Source organism: Camelus dromedarius, unplaced genomic scaffold, assembly GCF_036321535.1.
Source record: "Camelus dromedarius isolate mCamDro1 unplaced genomic scaffold, mCamDro1.pat HAP1_SCAFFOLD_28, whole genome shotgun sequence".
In the NCBI taxonomy this organism is placed as follows: domain Eukaryota; kingdom Metazoa; phylum Chordata; class Mammalia; order Artiodactyla; family Camelidae; genus Camelus; species Camelus dromedarius.
In genome coordinates this window covers 1172517-1184534 of record NW_026989775.1, presented here as the reverse complement: position 1 = coordinate 1184534, position 12018 = coordinate 1172517, and the positions used below count along the sequence as shown (strand labels likewise).

The following is a 12018-nucleotide window of genomic DNA, read 5'->3' as shown; positions in this document are numbered from 1 at the left end:
AAACTATATAAAATTCAAGTTACAGTATGTAAACAAAAAAGAAGCAAAGTGTTGCTCACCACCTAGTTCTACAAAGGTTAAGTCATCAGCCACTCCAGTTGCCCACCCACAGTGTAACCTGAGAGGAATTCAGGATGAAAAACAGGGTGAAGCACCTGTGCTTTGAATAAGCAGGTCCCTTAGATAGATGTATATTTCAGAAAGAATTTTAATGACCCCACATTCTTGCATCTTCTCATACATAGAAAAGTGCTAAAGTCATTAACCTGAGATACCTGTTCTTTGTGAATAGCAATCTTTTACCAAGAATGTATGCTTGACTGTAAGTAAGTATTTCTCAGCCAAAAGTCATATATAAATTGGCTTCTCTCCACCTTTTTAGAGCAGTTTCCTCAGAGCTACTAAGCAGCTATCTCCTGAGCTATAGTCCTTACTTAATAAGATCCCTGAATAAAACTTAAACTCATTCCTCTCATTTTGTACATTTTTCTTTAAGTTGACAAGTGTCCAAAGATAAAATTTTATTGGAATCCAGGCATGTTCATTTGTTTAGGTATTTTCTATGGCTCTTTTTATTGCTACAAGAGCAGTGTTGAGCAGTTGCAATAGAGAGCCAGAATTATCTACTTGCTGTCCCTTTATAAAACAAGTTTCCCAACCCTTGCTCTAAAATCATGTATTTAACTAATCTGTGAGATTTTTCAGTTGATTATTTTAGTCATCTTGAAATATTTAAAAGAGAAATTTTACTAATCTCCAATCCATACCTGTGCCTGTTCATCTTAATATTTGGGGTCCCTGCCACACAGAAATTCAAATTAGAAACCACAAATCATCCTTAATTCTTATTTTTCCTCTACCCCATATTTTAGTCCTACTGGAAATACATTGCTTTCACTTCTGAACTATATCACAAATAGGTCAGTCAGTCTCCACATTTTCTGCCATCATTCTGCACCATACCATCCCCACCTTGCAGCTGGTCTACTCAAACAGCCTCATCACTGGTTTCCCACTCATGTGACCCTTAAGTCCCTATCCCATGATGTTTTCTATCATTACATCTGCTCATAGCAATTATGATAATTTTATGTAAATATTTGTGTTTAAATTCTATATATTTACTTATTTATTGTCTATCCAAACACATAAGCGCTACTGAGGTGACTTCATATGTTTTAGTTCAGTAGAAGATAGAAACATATTGAATGGTGACTGATGTGGAGTAGAAGGCCAGTAAGTATTTTTTTAACCAGTGACTAACCTACTTAAAGACCACAAAGATAGAGGTACAGTTACCCCCTCACACACACACACCTGCACACATTCCACTTCTAAGGGAAAAATATTTATATATTTTGCATGTACACATTTATCAGTTGAGTATGCATCATTTTACGTTTGACCCACATCTATGGGAGAGGAAGTTTGCTCTGGGAAGGATGAGTTGATGCTGATTTTATCTTAATTTTTAAGAATTACAACTTGGTCAGTTTTTGTTGTTGTTAGTGGTGATGATAGTGACCTTTTTGCTAGCAAACAAAACCAGCGATTTACTTACATCATTCTTGTGACTCAAAAAACATCTTAACTGAACTGGTTATTTACTTGATAATTTGTTGTCAAACAAACATATATTTAATTTTATACAGGAGAGAACTGTCCAGTTATTTTTATGTGGATTTTAAATAGGAATTTGGAAACTCTTCCAAAGTAATACTGAAATAGGAATGTAGACTAACTATATAACCACTGTTTTAGAGTGTGTAGCAATTGGAAGAAACTGCTGAATGCATGAGTTAGGGTTTAGGTAGAACCAACATGGTGAAATGGCCATAGGCTATGGCATGGAGCATCCATTTGAGAACTGTTTTGTAAACTGATAGAGAAAGAGGCCAGACTGCAGGGCTTTACAGGTAAGTTACCTGATAAGAAAAAAATGTGGTGAATTGGCAGTAAAAGGGAGAACAAAAATGGGATGGTAGACAGATGGAGAACCAAATACAGCAGGAAAGGAGGGGGAAACACTCTCAGTGTTGGCAGGCAGAAGAAAAGAAATCTAGTTAAAGTGGAAAAAATTAAATTTGGCAGTGAGGAAAACATAAGAACCATAGCACTCAAAAGCTTAAGTGCCTTACCAAGTTTTGCATAATAATTTGGATTTCAAAAAATGTTTTTACACAATTTGTATCATATGGCCCTCACAAAACTGGGTACATCTGAGTAAACTGAGACTGGTGGTTCTATTCCTATTTCACAGATTAGGAAAAAGAAGCTCAGTTCCTGGGGTCAATGCAGTGGGTAAGTAACATAAGGGAGAACAGAAGTGTTCTCACGCCTATGTTTTTATACTTTCCACTATACCATGTTGACAGTGTGGTGTTAATCTTTAAACAGAAGGAGATCAAAATCTGCTGTGAGGAAGAGAAGCATTTAAGGAATTGATCCAAAAGAAGTGGTCTCTTTTCCCTCCCACCCACTTAAACTATTATCACATTTAAGTGAATTTCAGTAAGCCAGAAGTTTGGAAGGAGATGACTCATGAAGAAGCATGGGTAGCATTAATTTATTTTTTAAATTAACTGGTCATACACCATGTACAAGTGTCAGAGATACAGGTGAATAAAAATAGCCATAGTCCCAGCCTTGACAAAGCTCATTCTTTAGTGGAAAGGATCGGCTTTTAATCAAGTAAGGAAATTAAATATTTGAGTACAAACTTAAATATGAGGCTGTGTCAACAGTACTATGAAAGAATGTTACATGGGGCCTCATTGAGCCTACAAGGGGTGGAAGTGTTTGCTTTATGAGAGGATGAAAGTTGATCTAAACTCTAAAGGAGGAATGGGAGTGAAAAATCTGAGAGGGAGTAGTACTGGAGCCTTTTAAGAAGGTTCTTACATAGGAAGAAGTCAAAGGATCTGGTATGACCAGAATACTTCTATTTCACTAACATTTGTGTGCCCTGAATTATAATCTACATATAGAATTCTTTCATTTTAAATAGTTATGCAATGATATTGAGCCATATAATTCTGATTCAACAGTTTTCTCAAGTGATGGCTTAAAAACAGAGAACAGAAATGACTTATATAATATTAATTTCTGGTAGAATTTATTTATGTACATATATATAATAGTAGACTATGTATAATGATATAATATATATAATAATATTCTTGCAAAGGTCTCAAATAGTGTTTTGCACATGATAAGCAGCCATGAAGTAGTGATTAGCTACTTTTTCAATGTACGTTTATTGAAAACCTAGTAAGTATAATATGTACAAACACATTCCTGCATGCTGTTGTCCTCTATTTGACCAAAGAATGATCAGGGCATGTTTTAAAAGAATACTTCTTACCATGAAAAAGCCATTACCATATGTGTTTGATGTGCTTATAATCTCTAGATTTATGCAGTCTTTTTTGCCTTAACCTCAGGTAGGGCAGGACAAATCCATTCTAGCAGTGCTGTAAGTGATGAAAATATTAAAATATTTTTTATCTGTGCTGTCCTCAATGGTGGTCATTATCTACATGTGGCTGCTGAGTACTTGGAATGTGGCTAGTGCAACTGAGACTTGAATATTTTAATTTATTTTAATTTAAAAAGCTGCATGTGACTAGTAGCAACTGTATTGAAGTGACACTTCAGAGAGATTCAGGAAAAGACTTTGAGTTCCCGCTGCAATACTTTTGATACATTTGACATGAACTTGATATTTCTTGTAGCTGGTGGCCTGGATCTAATTGAAAGAGATGTTTTCTTAGTATGAGGGAGAACTTAATTTAGGTTAAAAAATTTAGGTGTGAACAGAAGCTTATTTTCCCAACTCACTTGGGGAATAACAACTGAACTTGTTTACATCAAAAAAATCTGCAAAACCATGTAGATGAAATTGCACAGTAAGTGATTTTTTTTGATGACCCAAAAGAGTAAACAGTTTCCTTTATGCTTACTGTTTGAGTAACAGCCACTTACAAAAGATAGAAATCATAAAAATGAATGAAATAAATTTATATTATAATAAACATTCAGAAAAATCTAGTGGTCATCTAAAGAAGCAAATGGGAGTTTGTAGTCTGTAATCTGTGGTCAGTCAACTCACTTCTCTTCATCATATTCAATATTTAGAGTCTCTAAAAACATCATTTCTGTCTAAAATATTTATATTTAAATGTGAATGCATACAATTAATGTGTTCATTCAAAAGTTATAAAAAGAATATACAAAGTGGAAAGTATATTTCTCTTCCCTGTTTGAATGATAGCCATCTAGCTCTGCTGCTTAGAGATTGTGTTTCAATCAATTTTCTTGTTTTGTAAAATTTCAGAGGTACTTAATTTACTCCTTCAACAAGTTTACTGAATGTCTATTATATGCTAGGCATTGTTTTAAGTACTACTTTACAAAAGTGGAAATAAAAAGCAATTAAAAATTTCTTTAAAAATTACATTCTAATGGAAGGAAATAGGCAATAAACAAAATAAATAATAAAAACATGTGCTGTATTAAGTAGTGATAAATGCTATCAATTTTTAAAAAGATTTTAAAAGAGGTGAAGGTGTTGAAGGAGGAAAGGGAGTAAGGATTGCCTCAGCTGGGGAAGGAGTTTACATTTTAAATAAAATGAGCAGAGAAGGACCTTCAGAGCTTTATTTTCATCAAAGACATGAAGGAAATGAGGGACTGAGATATGTTTAGGCAGAGAACTGCATGTGCAAAGATCTTAAGGTAGGAGCTTGTCCAGTACCTTCCAGAAAAGCATCTTTACAATCTGGCTGGAACAAGGATCACAAGACAGAGCCTTTTTATGCCAAGTAATTAATACACCATCTAATGATAGTCATACTGTTCTATGTTGTATGTTGTTTTCCATCAAATGTTTGATGTCTTTAGGTTTTGAATAGGGCCTCCATGTCTCTGGTTCCTGTCATCTCTATTAACTACACATTAACTTCAGATAACATAATTACATATTGGGGTGTGATTATGTCTCTTATGGAATGTATTATATAATACTTACAAAAATAGCTAAGCCAATTTCTGTTCCAGTGTTCTGTTCAAAGTCCAAGTTCAGTTTGTAATGTAAGATTCTGTCCTATATAAGACAGATTGTTTTGCACTGAATACAATTTAATAAAAACTTACCAAATTTTAATTTACTTGATTATAATAACATTATTGCCATTATTTTTACAGAAAAATAAAAAACTTATGGAAGAGAACATTTCACTAATTTAGTTTATTAATGAGGACATCAAAGTCTAGTGTGAGGTAGAATGATTTGCCAAAGACACATAAATGAGACTAGTTACAGCTAGCATTATTGTGTTTATAATATGTGATAGCCATTGTGCTGAATACCGGCACTATGCAATTTTAATCTTCCCAACAATCTGAGAGGCAGTCATTATTACTGTTTTACTAGTGAGGAAACTGAGGGAAATAAGTTCTGTAAAGTAATGCAGCAGATAAATGGTACAGCTGGGATCCTATCAAGGTCTTTATATCTCAGAAAGAACTCACACTGATAACTGCTACACTACTGGAGTTACAGGGACAGGAATATCCCATTAAAAACAGAAGAAGCAGAGAGGTTTCTGGGAAAGAGAGCAAGTTTTCACTGTGATCAGATGTTGGATTGAATTTTGCCTCCACATAGCTGAATATTTTGGGGCAAGCAGTGTAACTTTCAGTATGTTTCTAGGTGTGAATATTGAGGGACCAAATTACAGTCCCATATTTGCTTATCAGGACTTTGGCTTTATCCAGTATGGGTAAAATTAGAAGCCATCAAGCTTCCTAATTTAATTTGTGAGTACATTCTTATAGAGTAAATAAAAGAAGCTGTTCAGTTGAGATGAAAGCCTTTATATGCCAAAAAAGAACATAGATTATTATATTAAAAATAAAGCTCATAATTTAAAATGAAAGTTTGGTGCAATGCCAATAGAAAACCCAAAGTATCTGCTTATTTTAAGGTTAAAAGAGAATATTGAAATTAATAAAGTGTTCATTAATTTGTCCCATGTTATCTGCTTGCTTTTCACTTTTTTTCCCACATACATTTGAAATTTTACTTATATTCAATGAAGAAAGTCCATGTTATCAGCATGGATCATTATGTATCGACATTGTAAATGGCATTTAAAAAGTAACTATTTTGTTTGCACATGCAGAGCTATAAACTGCCCAGTTAGGTTCATAATAGTCACTCAGTATTTATACTTCAATTAATTTGATATTTTTTTCAAATTTAAAATAAATTTACTTTTATGGGTAAAATAGCTTTGAACAGGCTACTAATCTGAAGTTGTAACTGTTTTTATTGTGCTTACCAAGAAGCAAATTTTCAGTTACCTTGATTGCTGTATTTTGCCAAACATCTTTTTTTAACCTATTCTTTTGTATATGAAAATGATATGATTTACCCACTATAAGTAGAAAAGCTTCAAATCATTTTTTACATTTTTAGTAATGAATTTACAATAAGCATCCAACCTCCCACACCGAGACTTCTGGACAACTAGCTGAGATTACAAAGTGTAAGCTGTGGCTAGGGATCAGAGATTACTCTGCATAAATTTAGTTTACCCTTATGGAGATTAAAAGCTCATTAATACTTCATTCTTTCCAACTGAGATAAAAGTTTGAAACAATTAGTATTTGAAAAAATATTTTCTCCCATTAATTTATTTTTTCACTATGTAATCTGTGTTGGTTCCCTTTTAAGTAGTGATAAAGTGTAGTTTAAAATAGAAGTCTATGGACTATATCTTAGGTTTTGTTGTTGTTATTGTTTTGGATTACTATCCCCTAACAACTTTTATTCCCTAACAGTTTATACAGCAACTTAAACAACAGCAATGAAAAAGTAGCATCTAGGTGTTCATTTCATCTGCTTTCCAAATGAAGTGACCAAACACCTCAAGAGGATCTGGATTTTTCCTGCAAGGAAGAAGTGTGAAAACATTTTTAATCATTAAGACAAGAGAGTTTTGCCACTTGTCAGTGATGCAGACATTGTGTACTAGCTGCTTTATCCTGAAGGCAGTTTATTAGTTACACAGATGTGTTAGAAATTGGGCTCCTGGCAGGGTTTGACATGGCTAGTGAATAACTAAGTGCAGTTTTTATGTACTTCACCAATGTGTTGTGTTATTCTTACCGATTATTATATGCAAGTAAAATGTAAATCTGTGTGATTATACAGCTTCTTTTATATCCAAACATTATCCATAAAGAAAATATTCATGAATGGAAAGAGATGGTAAATATTGGTGAAAAACAGCCAAAGGTTTTTTGTTTTGGTTTAAAACTCTGACATAATTTGAAATTATGGAATATTACTCAGTATTTTCATAATAATAGCAAGTTGACAAATGATACTCTGAATAGACAATCTGTAATGCTACAAACCAGATATTAGGGAGACTTTTGTATAATGAGTTAGAATCATTCTTTCATTAATATCCCTCCTTGGTAGTACATCAGCTCTTCTGGCTCATTAATGCAATGTTGAGGATTTTCAAGTGACGGTGAAAAATGAAGTAAATAAAATTATAGTGGTCCTAAGACAGAATGTCTTTATAAGTGCTTTAGTAATACACTTCTAACACTAGTAAAATGGGAATTGAAAAAGTGATTAATTTGTAATTAAGGCTTTTAGAAAGTAAAAATTTTCGACTACTTTTGATATTCCTTTTCTTTAATAGTACAGAATTGTAAAACATGTCTTAAGAAAATAACATACAAAATTTTTTTCTCAGTGATAATTTATTTTTTCCATCTTTACTGAAGTACAATTGACAAATCAAATTGTATTATTTAAAGCATGGAACATGATGGTTTTATATACTTATTATGTACTGTGAAAGGAATCCATAGTTAATTAACAATACCACCACCTCACATTTTATCTTTTTTTAAAAATGAGAACCTTTTAATTTCTACTCTTCTAGCAAATTTCAGTTAAATACAGTGTTGTCAGTTATAGTCCCCATATTATACACTAGGTCCTCAGACTTTATATATATACAGACTTTATTTACCTTAAGTTGGAAGAACTTGAGACAATTAATTAGATTGGGGGCAAACTGGTGACACCATGAAGATGCTTTGCTACTTCAGAAAAGTTGCTAAGATCTAAACTAAGCTTATTTTCAAGGAAGCAACCTCAGAGACAACACACTACCTTCTGCCTTGCTCTAAGTTAACTACAGTTCATGTCTCTCTAAGACAACCCTTAAGTCCTTATTACTTCATCTCATTTTTGAGATATCCAGGGAGACATATAACCCCCAGCTCTTTCTATTGTGACCCATGATTTCAACATATTAGTTTGGGAATCTCATTGATGTCAAGTGTATCCTAATTCTGGTCTAAAATAAAATTAAATTGGTTAGCAATTGGAAAAGCTATGATTTAGCCACAGCCCTGTGGCACAATTTAGAAGAAATTTCATAAGCTACAATTTATTGAAGCTAGACATTGACCTAAATGCCTTCTAGGCACTGCGTTATTTACTTCTTACAATAAGCTAATTTATCAGGTAAATAAAAGCCAGTATTTATCCAGTTTAGAGATGAGAAAACAGATATTTTGAAAGGTTAAGTTATTTGCCTGAAGTTAAACTAGTTATCAGCAGCATCGAGATTAAAATATTATAAACTCTGCCTTATTGTAACTACTAATATCAAATTTACTGTTTGTTTGGTTTTTTTTTACAAACTATATTGTCCAAAATGTAATCTACATATTTTTAATGCAGAGGCTTGACTGTAGACTTATTTTAACACTGGAGCATTAAGTCCCCAAAGTTTGAATATTTTAAATAAAAGTATCTAACATATGTATAGGGAACAGAAATTAACTGTGACCCACATAAACACATATAAAATAAAAGTTTAATCTGATTATTTGAAATAATTTTCTGCTTATTCTTTCCTTTTGAATAAAGTAGAATGTATACATAATGTAGAGAAGAAAAAATACTTTAAAACTAGGAAATATTTTATATTAATTTATCTGAAAGAGTTACATTTTACTTCTTCACAGCTTGTTGTCTTCACTTGTCTTCAAATAAACTGAAACTTGAAGTAAAAAATTTCACTATACCTACACATAGTAAGTACATGATAAATACTAATTACTCAGTTGATTACATAGGATCAATTAGAGTAAACATTGTGTGCCAAGTGACTACCCAAGGAATTCTAGAAATCAGTTAACATTTTTATGTAGTGCACAACGCAAGGCTTTATTATGTGTTACTGTGTCATTATACCTTGGGTTATTTATTGTGCTAATCACTAGGGTTGCAAAAATAAAAATATACAAGAATCTCAAATATAGCAAGAGTTGCAACCAAGCAAATCACCTCACAAAATTATGTATAAAATTCAGAGGGATGATCTTGAAGGCAGTGAAGGATATTAAAAATCTCATAGAAGAGATAATGCCATACCAAATTCCTACTCACCCTGGAAATCACACTGGTTTTGAGGTTGAGTAGGAATTTTGACAAGGCCATATACAATTGAAAGTTATGTGTGTGTGTGTATATATATATATATACATTGTGTGTGTATGTATATATGTGTGTGTGTGTGTGTGTGTGTGTGTGTGTGTGTATAAAATGACTGTGTGTATATGTAAAGTTATGTTGGGGGCTGGAACATTGTGGTAGGCAGAATAATGACCTCCCAAGATATCCAGATCCTGGATCCTGGAACCTGTGAATGATACCTTATAGGGCAAACAGGACTCTGCAGATGAGATTAAATTAAAGATCCTGAGATGGGAGGAATTACCCTGGAATACCCTCATGAGCCTACCTGTGATCACAAGTGTCCTGGTAAAAGGGAGGCAGAGGGAGATTTGACTACAAAAGGAGAAGAGGTGATGTGACGAGGAAAGCAGAAACTGGAAGATGTGTTTTGAAGGTGGAGAAAGAGCACAAGCCAAGGAACACAGGCCACTGGAAGCTGAAAAAGGCAAGGTGATTGGATTTCCCTCTCAGCCTTCACAAGGAAGCATCCTTGCTGATAATTTGAAGTCAGCTCGTGTATCTAATGATTTCAGACCTCAGACCTCCAAAACTGTAAGATAATGAATGTATGATTTATTAATACCAATAAGTTTGTGGTAGTTTGTTACAGTGGCAATAGGAAACTAATACAAGCATGAGCTCTCATGCTGAAAAGCCTCACTAGAATCACAAACCTGACTCCAAAGAGCATGGGATAGGAAAGAGTTCCAGTTCCAGAATCCTAGGAAACAAACATTGAAAACTGCATAAAGAAGATCCAATGAGAGAGACTGAAAAAAAAAAAATCAAGGGAAAGAGTATAAAGAAATGATGATGTTGAACCCAAAGGAAGAATTCTGTAGAAATCTGCTCTCTCTTGCATACCAGACAGAGAGACAGTAGAGATAGGTGATTGCAAAGCAGTGCTGGCATTCTAAATGAGATTATAATTCATAAATCTGTATTTGTTTTTCTACCAATATTTGAGGTAATGGGATTAAAAAATCAAATGTAATGGGAATATGTACATCAAAAAGGGTATGAACTTGCAGGAATTTATAAAGTGCTTCATATGCTTTCCCTTTTGTACTTTAGGGTATTCTAAATTTTATTTTAGTATAATGATATGATAGTAAGTGCATTTAAACCTGGCCCTCAATTATGAGTCTTAAAAATAACCCTACTAATTCTTTATGATTAAAAAAAATTCTCAGCCGTTTGGTTTTATAGTATATATGCATATTGGTGAGTCTTCTCACTGCCTTTTATAAATAAAATGCTATTATGGTTTCTGGTTAGAGGTTAGGAATTTTCATTCTCTGGAAAATGAATTTAAAAGAGATGAAACACATTTATACACACTAGAAACAAGGATACCAGTTGATCTGTGAAATGTGAAGTGTCTGATGCAAATATGAAGAAAAAGACATTTAGAAAGGAAAATATCTACCTTTGAGTGCCCTTTTAACTTGGTCATGATATCACTGTGGTTATTATTCGTGAGTAGTAAGGTCATTAATCTCCATTTGAATAAAAATAAGGAGCCAGACTTGTTTGTATGAAATCAGAAGGCATTCTAAACTTCGTGTTTTTCTACTTCATATTTCTTAGATAAGGAGATTCTTTGATCAAAAGGCTAACAAAAATGACTGTTTTCTGTAAGTTTTATTCACATACAAAGTTTAATTTTAGTAGACACTGCTTTTGAACTAAATATAGCCTTTCTTACTAACCATAAGTCACACCAAATTGAGCTGTTATAAAATATTAAATCAATTTTACTTAATTTCCTCTAAGGATGTAAAAATGAGATATTTCTTTTCACTTATTTATTTATTTATTTTTTGGTGAACAGTCAGTTTACAGTGTTGCATCAGCCTCTGGTGCACAGCATAATGCCTCAGTCATACGTATACATTCATGTATTCCCTTTCATATTCTTTTTCATTCTAGGTTACTACAAGATATTGAATATAGTTCCTTGTGTCCTTTTCCCATTTTTAACATATTTATTACAACAAACCTTATATTTCCATGTATAGAGGACTTAGATCTTGTTTCCAGTGTTGAATCATGGAATTCTAAAGAGCCAGACACTTCTCCACAGCATTTCCTCGCCTCACCAATGACTTGGGCAGGAGGAGATCAGGGCTCAGTTCAGGATATGTGGTGATTCTCCTGGAGATTTCACTGTTTTTTCCATCAAGGCCCTCTTGATGCACAAGCACTGGCTATAAGACTTCAGTAAGTGTCTCCTTTCTTAAGATATTTAAACATATTTTACTGAATTAGAGACTATTGATAGGTCCCAATAGAGTGGGTGGTGAATGAAGAGCAGCTCTCTTTGGCTTCCAAGAAAGTTTTCTAAAGATGTTTGGTTTCCTTCTCTGACTGACTTTCTGGTTAGATGATACACTGAGTGGTGATGGTTCTGTCCCTGCCTATGTTGGGGACAGTTGGCTGCTAGTGTGTTGTAATGGCTG

The 12018-nt window shown here is 33.4% G+C and overlaps 1 protein-coding gene across 8 annotated transcripts in view; it reads left to right on the top strand.

The window, feature by feature from the left end:
- LOC135320616 (saccharopine dehydrogenase-like oxidoreductase) overlaps positions 1–12018 on the top strand; it is a 76596-nt gene that overhangs the window by 45411 nt on the left and 19167 nt on the right. For 4 of the 8 annotated variants that reach the window (XR_010379844.1, XR_010379847.1, XR_010379843.1 and 1 more), the window contains exons 6-7: positions 2261–2301; positions 6847–11779. The exons of 2 other annotated variants lie outside the window; for them this stretch is intronic. The gene's annotated coding sequence lies outside the window, so the exon portion shown is untranslated. The remainder of the gene's footprint in view (positions 1–2260; positions 2302–6846; positions 11780–12018) is intronic. 2 more of the 8 variants (XR_010379846.1, XR_010379848.1) reach the window with 2 other exon arrangements.